Source organism: Scatophagus argus, chromosome 14 (genome assembly GCF_020382885.2).
Source record: "Scatophagus argus isolate fScaArg1 chromosome 14, fScaArg1.pri, whole genome shotgun sequence".
NCBI lineage: Eukaryota > Metazoa > Chordata > Actinopteri > Scatophagidae > Scatophagus > Scatophagus argus.
Genome location: NC_058506.1, coordinates 9,469,679 through 9,481,713, shown reverse-complemented (window position 1 = coordinate 9,481,713; position 12,035 = coordinate 9,469,679). Strand labels below are relative to the sequence as shown.

General features: G+C 41.1%; 1 long non-coding RNA gene across 1 annotated transcript in view; it reads right to left on the bottom strand.

Moving 5' to 3' along the window:
- Window positions 1-3,288, bottom strand: part of LOC124070210 — a 29,539-nt gene extending 26,251 nt beyond the window's left edge. The window contains exons 1-2 of the long non-coding RNA XR_006845158.1: window positions 2,944-3,288; window positions 1,347-1,463 (exon numbers count right to left, since the gene is read on the bottom strand). This is a non-coding gene — a long non-coding RNA (uncharacterized LOC124070210). The remainder of the gene's footprint in view (window positions 1-1,346; window positions 1,464-2,943) is intronic.
- Window positions 3,289-12,035: the final 8,747 nt, after the last annotated feature.

Sequence of the window (12,035 nt, the reverse complement as noted above, 5' to 3'; positions counted from 1 at the left end):
GACAGTGTTTCGCCATGTCAGCCCACCTTGTCTGGACATCCCTTCATCCCAGTCACATGTCCTTCATACCCACATTCCTCTATCCATCTCCCCCTTTCCCCCACCCGATGCTCCACACGCTGTGCCTGCCTCTGGGTCTGAACCCCTGCATATTCTGAAAGAAACCCAATGTTCTTCCTTTTCGTTCCCCTCTATCTCTATTTTCCCTGTGTGGGTGGATCAAGTGAACATCCCTGTCACCGTGCCTGGCTAAAAAAGTGGAGCCGTCCCTTCTTCGCTGTGCTTTCTGTCTGTCCGCCATGTTAGTCTTTTCCTTTTTTTTTTCTTTTTTTTTTTGGCGTTCTGTTACAGAGATGTGTGAGTGCCCCTCGCAGCTCCCAAGAACCCAACCCGTGCACATCACAGCAAAACGTCACAAGTTAGGGTCTCAGGGAATGAGAGAGGTACAGATCGCTTTTCGTTTGGCCTTTCCTATGCGACATAGAGTAGATCATCTGCTGTACGGGCGCTATAGCTGAGACAATGGCAGCTTCCTCTCTCGCTTTGCTTTGTGCTGTGCTGTCTCAGTTTTGCCATTTAGTCCAGTGTGGTCTTCGCGAGTCAGGGTCTGAATGACCCCACCGCACAAGCCTCAGTTCATCAACACAACACTTTTATACTGTGTAAGAAGATAAATATCATGGTATTCTGCGCATTTGTCAAATACCAGTATATGCCATAAATCACAAGCACATCACATCAAACATAAAGGCTTTAACATGAAGTCGACCACATATCACCTTATTGCAAGTGAACACACTCATTCAATATGCACTTGTACTGTAGTCACCACTAAATGGCCATACACACCCAGACTGACAGCACTTTATTATCACATGATGTTCAGAACGGTTCTGCCTCAGCATATTTTGGCTTCCCTGACACTAGCACAGTCTGTTTTGATCGAACCATGTTATGATAATCTTTGATTTTTCATTTTAAATACATAATTCTGCACCGTGCTCACACGCAGTTGTAATAGTCAGACAAGAGGGACAGCAGAGACGGAAAATATGCAGCCAGGGTCTTAGTCAGATAAAAATCCCTCATATTACTAAAAAAGCCAAAGCTCCTTACCACTTACATTCTCCCTATGAGATAGCCCATCTCCAGACACGCCAGGCTTGTCAGTCCTCTGAGACTGCACCTGTCAATCATGCGACTCTGACTTAAGGCAGGGAAAGCTCATTCGTCAGGTATACAGAATGAGACCTGGCTGCTCGTGAGATGAGGAGGAGGAGGAATGGGTAAGTTGGAAGGACGATGAGACGAGATGCAAGAGGGAGAGACAGAGACAGAAAACTCACCCAGTTGACTGTGGTGGCGGAGGCTGCCGCAGTCCTCTCTGTACGTCTACGCCGGTCAGACTAACAGGGGAACAGAGGAGGGGAGGATGCGGCCAGACAAAATGGAAAGCAAGAGATCTATGAGAAAAAAGAAAGCCGGAGAGAGAGAGACAGAAACAGAGACAGAGAGAGAGAGAGAGAGAGAGAGAGAGAGAGAGAGAGAGAGAGAGAGAGAAGTAGAGGATGAGATTTTAGTGGCGCTAGCTCAGGCTTTGTTGAATGGATTATTCGGACTAGCACATGAGGCTGCTGTAGCAGATTGCTGCTGTCTAGCCGTCTGCTGCTCAGACATGCAAGACTATACCATGTGCAGCCAGAGAGAGAGAGAGAGAGAGAGACAGAGAGCGAGATACAAAGATAGAGAGAGAGAGAGATGAAAGGGAGGGCAGGTTTGAGGTTAAAGGGTTAAAGTAGGTGAACAAGAAAAATAGCAGAGATGGGTTTAATGACACTACAGTAAATTTAGAAACCATGGAGGAAATAAGCCACTACATAAAGACATAAAGCAGCGGGAGAAAATGCAGACAAAGTCAAATCTATTCTGTAAATGTCTACAAAAAGGATGCAGTGTAACAGGCAGCAACAGAAAAATGTCATGCACAAGGAAAAAAGAGCAGATCAGTGGGCATGTACTGTTACATGCATGCGAGAACGAATGACAAATGAGGAAACAGTGAGAAAGACAGGAAGGAAGAGGAAAGAGTACAAGAAAAGCAGTATTAAGATAGAGTAAATTAATGTAAGGTATGCAACTGATTACCTGAATAAAAAGTAGGCCAATGCAAATGACTAAGACACACATACACCACATAAAATCTAATAAAGTAGTCGAGCCCACAGTCTCAACATTCCCTAAAGTTTTCCAGATAAATCAAAGCTTTACCCCAGACCTCAAAAAAACTGTAAGGGCTTGTTGTCGTCTGAATTTTGCAGATATGGTTAAAAGCTAAGAAAACAGGCTGAGACACAGAGCGCCAAAAAAACAGCTACAGTAGTGAATAATAGGAAAAAATGTGTAACGCCTGTTGCTATAGCGCCTCTGCCCGCCGCTACTTACCCCTGTTTCTCCATGTGACTCTACTACCTATATTATTCTTCCCCTGTCTGTCTTTCTGTCTGTCTGTCTGTCTTTCTGTCTCTAGGCTCCAGGCTCCATCTGTGTCACATTTTCTTTCTGCTCTTGCTCTGCGCTTTAGTCTCGCTGTATCACACCTCTCTGTCTGTGCCTCTGTATTTTCTTCTTTCTCCCTCCTCTGACTTGCATGCTTCATGGATTGCAGGCTCAAGTCCCCAGGGCAGCAGAACTGTAGAGCCTGTGCTTGCCCCTCTGCCTGTTACAGCCCCGAAACAGCAGTGGCAGAGTGGGCACAGAGGAATAAATATCGTCCATTCATTTCCTCCCACAGCTGAAATCACAGAGTCTAAAGGCCTGCTATATGCAGGGAAGGACAGATAAGCAGAGGTAGAGAGGGAGGGTAAAAGTGTTCAAGAGAACAAGGACATACAGTATCAGAAGAAAGAAAGAAAGCAAAGACAGACAATCACATTTTTATCTTACAATGTCTCTTTTCAAGCTCCTTTTCATTTAAGAAAAGAAAAAAAAATCCTTCTCCAGTCGGCAAGTCCGGTGTTCTGTTCCTATCTCTCTCTCCCTCTGTGTCTGCGAGAGTGACTGGGTATTACAGCGTGCATTTCAGGGAGAAAAAGGAGGGTGGGAACAAGACTGAAAGAGAAAAAGGAGGAGGGGGGAGGAGGGGAGGGGGCGCTGTTGCACAGAATGACTACAGCCTAACCTTAGGCTAATTCTATGGGGTGACTTTCTAATTTTAATACAAAACAGACAATATCAACCTCAAATCCTTGTCAAATAAAATTCCTAATTAAAAAAACTACCATAATGAACACTGACCAACTTTGAGAGCAAACCACGAAGCCTCCGATAAATACAATAAGACGTCAACTGGTTGTGCCAACAGCGGTAAGTGCTAGTGCTGGCATATCCGCTGAAGAGATGGAGCTAAGCTGTCCCAGACAGGAAGACAGACAGGCTAACTGTTTGTATCCTCACAAAAGCTCTAGACTGCCTAAAAATGACATTTGTAAAAGGAGTCATGGCCGTTACTGGAATATAAACAAATACAAATAAATGCCGTCAGGGATGAACTTCATCAGTAACCACCTTATATGAAGTGAGAAATATCAACAACTGAGACCAGTGACTGTCTCCATTCTAGAAGCGTCTCTAAGCTCCTGGAAATTAGTGACCTCCAGGCCAATTGTGAAGATCTTGAGAACAGATCAGGGAGAAATAAAACACATGTGATGAGCTCACCAGAAGACCAAAAAGGCTCCAACTGAATCTGTGTCTCCTGCAGGAGGTACTCGATTTGGAGGAGATGCCCACAGGACTTTAAAGCTAAGCCAAAACCTAAACAACAATCAAGTGCTTTTGTCATCAGGAATTCATTCCACAAACTTATCCTCCACTGGCTGTGTCAGATCAGTGTTTTGCCTTACAACAGGCAATCAATATATCTTCCCAGCTATCAGCATGGAGAGTTGCTTTTGAGGATTTGACATCTGAGGGACCCATTTTGGCTCAGGATCACTTCACTGGGGAAGGCAAGCGCTCATTCAGCGACCCCTAGCTGACAATGGACTATGTGACCCACCTACCCACAACAGCGCTAGTGAAGAAACAAGATTGAGACTAAGCATAAAGCTAATGCTTATGATTTAATAAGATAAGGCAGGTAGGCAGTATTTGTAGGATCTAATGTCATGTCCTTCTATTTAAAGGTCATTTTTAGACTTTCTTTCATAACTTTTGACCTGTTTTGACAATAATTCAGCAGCAGGACAATTCCTGGCTAAAAATGTTACTATTATATCATATTATAAAATGCTAACTAAGCTAGCTAATTTTGAACCAACAGGTTTTCTTTCTTTGCCTTTTCTCTGTCTGTTTGTGCACATCTGTTTACAGGACATTAATCATGCAGAAGATGACTTTCCTGGCGCTTTGCATTTCTGCATGCTGTTCTGTATAGATAATCAGGACAGTGCCAGGCAAATCTACAGACATGCTAAATGGGGAGTATTGCTACACTGAGTATATGGAGGTGTGCAGGTGGGAGGGATTTGGGTATTTGTTTTCCATTTAGCTGTTGTGTGCAGGCTTAAATCCATGTACGGCAGTACTACTGTACGTCTGACACGGAAAAGTGTTGCATCTGCTAGCTGGAGGGCTAAGAATCTAGGTAATTTTTAATTTTAATTTAATTTAATTTTAAGTTACTTTATTAATCCCAAACTGGGAAATTACTTCTCTGCATTTAACCCATCACTGATTGAAACACACACACATGCAACATGCAACATGCAGTGACACACACAGGAGCAGTGGGCTGCATCAAGTGCCTGGGGAGCATATACTGGGGGGTTAAGTGCCTTGCTCAAGGGAGCCCAAAATCTCAACAAAGAACAGTATCACCTGATTACTTCTTCAAACATAATAACACACTGAAACAGGGGCTATGTAATTGCCCGCAGATTCTAATAAGTGTTTACATATCTAACCATAATGATGCTAACCTTTTTTCCTCTTTACCTTACACTGACTTACATCACCTTATTACTGGGGGAAACTTGGACTTTTCTGACTTAGGACACATCTTCTAATAACGGGATTGTTAACTGTAGATCTGCAAAAGTAATTAATTTCTCAGTGACTATGCCATTATAGATGTACATCCTTCTTTCTCTACAGTTCATTGCACATTCTTCCCTTACAGATTACTCTCTTGTTGAGAATAATTGCTAACATTTGATCAGAGTTGCAGCTATCATGCAAAGGTCATTTCTGATAATTTGCCCCTCTTAATGGACATCAGGTTTAAGAACAGTTATCTACCTACCCCTCACCTTATGTATTCAATACACATTTACTATCTGATGACAGTTTGCTTATCAAGTCCAAACAAACCTACTACAAAGATTGTGACAAATCAAGCAAACTTTTGGCACCACAACTCTGTCTCTTTGTAGATGAAATTCTCAGCAGCTTAATAACACTAGAAGAGCTGACTGGCGCGATTACATCCAAGCTAAGTGGTAAGAGGCCAGACCCTGATTTTTGAAAGATTCTAAGGGAAGCTCACATCACAATTAAACACGAATACTAAATCGTTGAAGTCAAGGATTCTTCCAAAAACATTTTTTGAGGTCCTAGTTTCTCTTCTCCTTAAAAAAAAAAGTGAATGTCCTAAGCCTTCACTATTGTGGTTTTTACAGCCCAATTTCAATAATACATGATGGACAAAATATTGCAAAGGTTCTCACACACTGAGGTAGAGAGATGTTATCCTCATTCTTCAATGTGAGACAATTTTTTAACATCTCACTCCTCTTCCTGAAACGACAGTCTCCCTAGATACCGAAAAGGCTTTTGATGAGTTTGAATGGATTTACTTGTTTTATACCCTTGAAACTTGTAGCTTTGGTGATAAGTTCATCTCATTACCAAAGATATTGAACCACTTAACACACACACCCACATACACACACACACACACACAGCAGGTATCATTACAGAAGAACACGAACAAAAGGTTTGACTATATGCAGACAACTTGCTGCTATACATCTTTGACCCTGAAGATTTTGTAGCACATTTTTCATATCCTAGACCAATTTTATGACTTCTCAGGTTACAAACTAAGTCTAAAAAGAAAAGAAAGAAGAGGGAAAAGTGAGTTATTCCTATGAATAACTGACCAACAGCGCTGGTCAGATTAAGCCATGTGTGAAAAAATCAACTCACTCTGGTTCTATTATCGTGCAATTGCGTCACCTTCAAACATTTTTCACTGATTTAAATCAGAGCTGACATTACATTTTCCTTCTGGTCAGCAGTCAACATAGATGATGAGCGAAAAATTTATAATGTTAACCAAATATTAATTAACATTAACATTAAGAACAAGCCTCCTCCACATGTGGTTCTTCTGTGAAAGAGAATCTATAGAAATAAGTTAATTAATGAATTCTTTCTAATTCTTTCTGTCTAAATTATTAGAAAGAATTCATTAGTGAGTTAATTAATAAATTCTTTCTAATACTTTAAACAGAAAAATATAACCAGCAGCTAACTGTGAACAGCCCCCTCATTCCCATCTGCAGAGGAAGAAATCATAAATGGCACCAAAAATCTCATCCCCACCTTTCAATGGAATGCACTTGTAGTATGTCTTGACAATTTTTTGCAGATCACCCGCTAAAGCTCACTTGCACTAGGTATGTTAGGAAGAGCAGAAGCACTGCAAAATACTGCATTGCATCCACAGGAAAAAAACAAAAAAAATCTTAAAACTTCCCAGACGTCCGTCCTCTCTGTAATCGCTACAACTCAGAATGCCTGAACAAAACTAGTGCCATTTGATGGTCATCTCTGGTATTCCTTGCATACTACATAAAACTGTGAAACTGTCAAACACCCTGTTTTATTTAAATGAAAAAATGTTTACTCACTGGATCAACAACTTAAAATTATAGAGGGAGAAAATGCACAAGTTCAGGTAGTGGTAAAGAAAATGTAACTGGAAGCCTGGTCTAGGAGTAACCTTACATCTTATCAGTATTAGCTGCTGTAAAGCAGCAGAAAAGGCTTGTGAAAATGAACAGGAGACAAGATAGAAAGAAAGCAAGCAAATGGGGAGATAGGGGAATTGCAGGAACAGGATTCCTCTGACGGACAACGCACAGTATGCTGAGATCAGCGACTGCAGAAAAGTGGCCTTTGTGGTCACACTATCACTGTTTTCCCTCTGCTGGTTTAAATGGATTCCTTTGAGAGCACATTTTATGTCATTTAAACGGTAAATTAAAAACAATGCACTCACTTCAAAACATTTTCCATTATTTTTGACTTGAGTATCATCACAGACTTGTATATTTTTTGACTCAGTGCAAACGCATCTCTCTGGGTCATAGACATCACATGCTGTGATGTCTCAACACATCACATGCACTTCAGCGCAGTAAAGCTTCTACTCATATAATCTCAGTTTTACAAAGTGCCTTTCTTTACTTCCACTTCCTCTCTAGCGAAGCTGACGCTTTGAGTATGCCACACACACAACTGACATTAGAACAGCTAAACTGGACTATTTATAGAAATTTTCAACTAAGGCAAAAACCTACACTTAGATTCCACAAGGAGGGCGGGTTGTGTGTGCTAGGGGGTCACTAGGGAGAGCTCCTGTATGCCTCCTGCTGTATACTGTAACACACTACACATGGCTAATAAAAAACATCTCACAGTCAGGTATGCAAATGAAAAACACTCGCTCTTACTAGGAATAAAAATTTATGCAATTAAAAAAAAGTGGTGTTCTCTTGTATCTACTGCAACTAACTCGCTCTCCCATACTGCAGAAGCTGCCCCGAACCAAGGGCCCCACTTTCATTCAGGCCCACAGAGCTCCTTACTCCACCTCCATCGAACCCGGTGGCCTTGAGACAGAGAGCAAAGAGTTTAAGTGGAAACAGTCTTTCATTGTCAGACCACTCCACGGTCTACACATCTGCACACAGCAGCACACTGCACTATGCGGATACCATCTCTCCTAAACAACTCAGTTTCCAGTATCAACCTTTATTTATTACGTTAGTTAGACTAGTAACTGAGTAGTGGCATAATTTATTGCAAATTGTTCGTTATGATTGATTGATTTAATACAAAAAAATAGCAGTACTTCATTTCGTTTGTATGTCGCATTTGTAGCCCAGAACTGAAATTCCAGCACCTTAAACTGTGAATTTATAAAATGTAGTCATGTAATGTATTTTCTGTGGCAAAGCACAAGATAATCATTTGAATGTGCCTCAGACAAAACAATAAATGAATAGATTTTACATTGCTGTCAGGGATCTAGATGATTTCAGGGGGCTGTGGCTTTCTTGGTTTGAAACAGTGAACGTTGTTTCTGGCTGTTTTGATCACAGCAGTGTCTTTACCACATAGCTGCGCAGAGAAAATATAACGTTTTGGTTAAGTGAAACTGAACTTTGTACATAATTGGCTGCCAAGACCGTGTTCTTCCCCCTGCGGCTGTATGGTGTTACCCTTCAGTGGCATCTCTTTCATTAGAGCGGGCCACAGACCTCGCTGCAGCAGCATGTTGGTGCATTTTCCCAGCTCTCAAGCGTTTTCCCCTCGTTGTCCTCTGCTCTATGACTGTTTTAATTTTTTCTTGCTGCCACAAGTAATATCATATGAGAGGAATTTTTTCCAATGTTCACACTAGTCTCTATATATATTTTCATCTCTTCCCATGGTCTATAAAAAAATGTGAAAAGTGCAAAAAAAATAAATAAATAAAAATAAAAAAATACTGCAAATTCAACCAATTTAATTTTAGATAGAAAAACAATGTCTTTACAATCAAATGATAAACCCAGTTCCCAGTCTGTCACACAGAAACTGTTTGGTAAAATAGTCCCTTAGCGTCCAGAGTGTTGGGTGTTTCCTCAGGGAAAGCTAGGAGGCTGTACAGTTATCTCCCATGGTGTCACTCTAAACTATACAACCTACTACCTCAACCTGTGGAACACTGGAGAAAACTGCTGGATGGCTGCTTTGTAGGCTCAGACAAAATGGACTAAATCTATCATAGTTACTGAAATTTTACAGTACACTGTGATGGCAAACAATATCATGATATACATGATTATTGCAACATCTGGAATTTTTAAAGATAATTAAAGAGGCGGTAGAGAAAATACCCAGATGGAAATGTCTGTTTCTTGTGAATACATTGAATTAAATACCTCACTTATAAATCCCTTAAGCACTCCTGTAAAGTATCACTGTGAAACAACCTGCGGCACTGACCCAATGGCCTAATTCAGCCAGATATACCAAAGGTTTTTTTAAAATGTCGTATAGTCCAACCCTCCTACGATGGGTGGGGTCACTGCGTAAAGAGGGAACACGTGGGATAAGTTTGGTGGAGCATCCTGTCAGGATCTGCGTCGTTGAAACACAGGCAAAGAGGGCTTAGTCTTACAAATGACTTGCTGTAAAGACAAGACCGTAATGAAGTGTGACCAGTCCCTGTTTCAAAGATAATTATGTGAAGCTAGTTATTTTTCTTACAACAATAGGTCAGGTGCTGTATTTGCCAGGAAGACACATACCTATAGATACGAGCTTGTGCAGCCAGTCACCACAAGTTCGGATCTACGGGTTTGTGGCAGCTGGCGTTAACCCTTCAAGGGCAAATAAGGAAGACCATACCAACAAAACATGGACTCAGCAAGCCATTCGACAATCTGAACCTGTAAACTCCACTCAGTGGGCATTCAAGAAAATGTGTCACGATAAACAACAGAGTATTTATCAAGAACCAGAGTTAAATATTTATGGACATATCTTCCACTGTATGATAATATTAACAAGTTCAATCTATTTTAACTTACAACATTTTTTTAACAAATTTTGCCTAACTGTGCCAAAAATAAAATAATGTTTTATGTTTATTTAGACCTTTTCAGTGTGACTATAAAACATTTTTTCCTGCTTGTGTGTAAATGGGGGAGTCTTGAATTTAAACCCTGGTACACTGAACAGGCCAGAGCACATGACTGTGAGATGGACGTGGTGTTTGTGAAACCTGCTGATCACATTTTTCTGAGGTTAACATGTATTTTTGCAATTCCAGACAGAATAATACAGCTTATTTTGACGTACAGTGACGAAATACCAATTGTCAATGATTTAAAGGCAGAAAGTAAATTTGTGCTGTATAAAATGCCCCTTTTAGGCTGTATGGGTTGGGTATGAAAATGCCATATTTTACAAACCATGTCCCAAAACGATTACGAGACTATGTGTATTCGTAGCAAAAGGAAGCAGAACGACAACAATCACCAACAGACAACAAATCAAACATACCTCTGCAAATAAATACATGAGACTTTGAGATCACATTAAAATCACACCTGTGTAGAATGTAAAATCTGATGCCAGTTTTCATTTTCATAAGAAAACTGATGAGGTCACCTGCTAAATTATGCATTTCTATAACGTGTAGTAACACATGACCTTACTACCTGTCTTGAATACCATGAAAAAAAAACATGCACTGTGAACAAATAATCAAGTACGCATTATACTGTGCGGGTTAAAAACTACATTGAACCAAGCTACCAACGAGAAACTATAAGTATTATAAATCACTGACATACCAGAAGGGTATATGCTGGAACTGATGGTCAGACATCCTCTGGAATCAGATGGAGTCAGGCTTCAAGGTGTAGTGTAGGCCAGTTCTTCAGCACAAATCAAGAAACCTATAAAAACGAATGCATACGAATCAAAAACTCTGTGACAAGAACAGAAAGTCTAACGTGGTGAGATAAGATACCCGTGCACCCCCATTCCTTAAACCCCCCACACACAAACACGTGGTTATCCAGGCACACTCTTAAAACACATAAAAGACTAAAAAGTACAAACACTACAATAACAATTCAATAACAAAAACAGTAATAAAATAATTGCTAAATAACAAGCAAAGGCAAGAAGATAACATCCCCTCGTTCTCTCCCTGTTACGCCCTCCTAACCCGTTGTCCAGTGCCCATTTTCCGGGGTACAAAAACCTCAAATCGCCTTTAAAAAAAGGTACGGCAAGAGAGAAATGGCAAAAGGTTGAATGCGGTAAGATGTGGATGAGGAGGAGTCGCAGCGCAGGGCTGGCTACAGAAAAAGTGGAATTTGTGACCAAGCAAAGGAAAGGGTGGTGTTTTCTCTTTCTTTTTTTTTAATTTTTTTTTTTTTTTTTTTTTTTTTGGTGCTTCATTCTGCTTGGCTTTTTTGGATCCCAGCAGGATCCTTGGCTGCAGCTCTGTCTCTTCTTAATGCTGCCAAAATTTGGACATATCCCTTTGTCTTACACTCTGTTGCATAAAATCAAATTGAGAGATGAGAAAAGATATAACTTAAAAGAGACAAGGGGAACGGACCAGCCAACAAAACTGGAGCGCAAGTTATTAAAGAAAAGGACTCAGCATGAAGTGAAAGTGCACAGCAAAGAGGAGAGAGGATTAGCAGCAGAATGCAAGGCAAACAAAAATACATAAAAAAAAGTCAAGATGGAAGAAGGTTGTTTCGCGTCAGAATTTTTTCTCTGTAAACATATTATCTCCCAAGTGCGTGCTGCGAAATGTTTCTTCTCTGCTGCTACAAAACAGCAGCCGAAGCCTTTCCAAAGCTTTGCCACGTAGCGAGAGAGGGAGAGAGAAAGCAGCCACTTTTTCCTCTCTCCAAAATGGCTGAGGGCCGAGGGAAAGCAGCTATGAGCAGAGAGGAAGAGTGGTGCTCCCCGTCCTGCTCAGGGGAGGGCTGGGCGATTCAGCGAGCATCTCTCCCCTCGTTTCCCTCTCCTCACTCATGCCCTTTGTCCCATTAGCCGTCTTTCAGACCGGACGAATGGCGTACAGCTGTGTTGTCAGTCCATGAGAAACTCTACTTGGCCCACCACGCAGGGGAAGGCTACGACTGTAAACGAGTAAGGCTGATATGGCTTACTGTCTGTCTCCCACATGCCCACATCCTGATGCTACACACTGTTGTCTCTGTTAATGT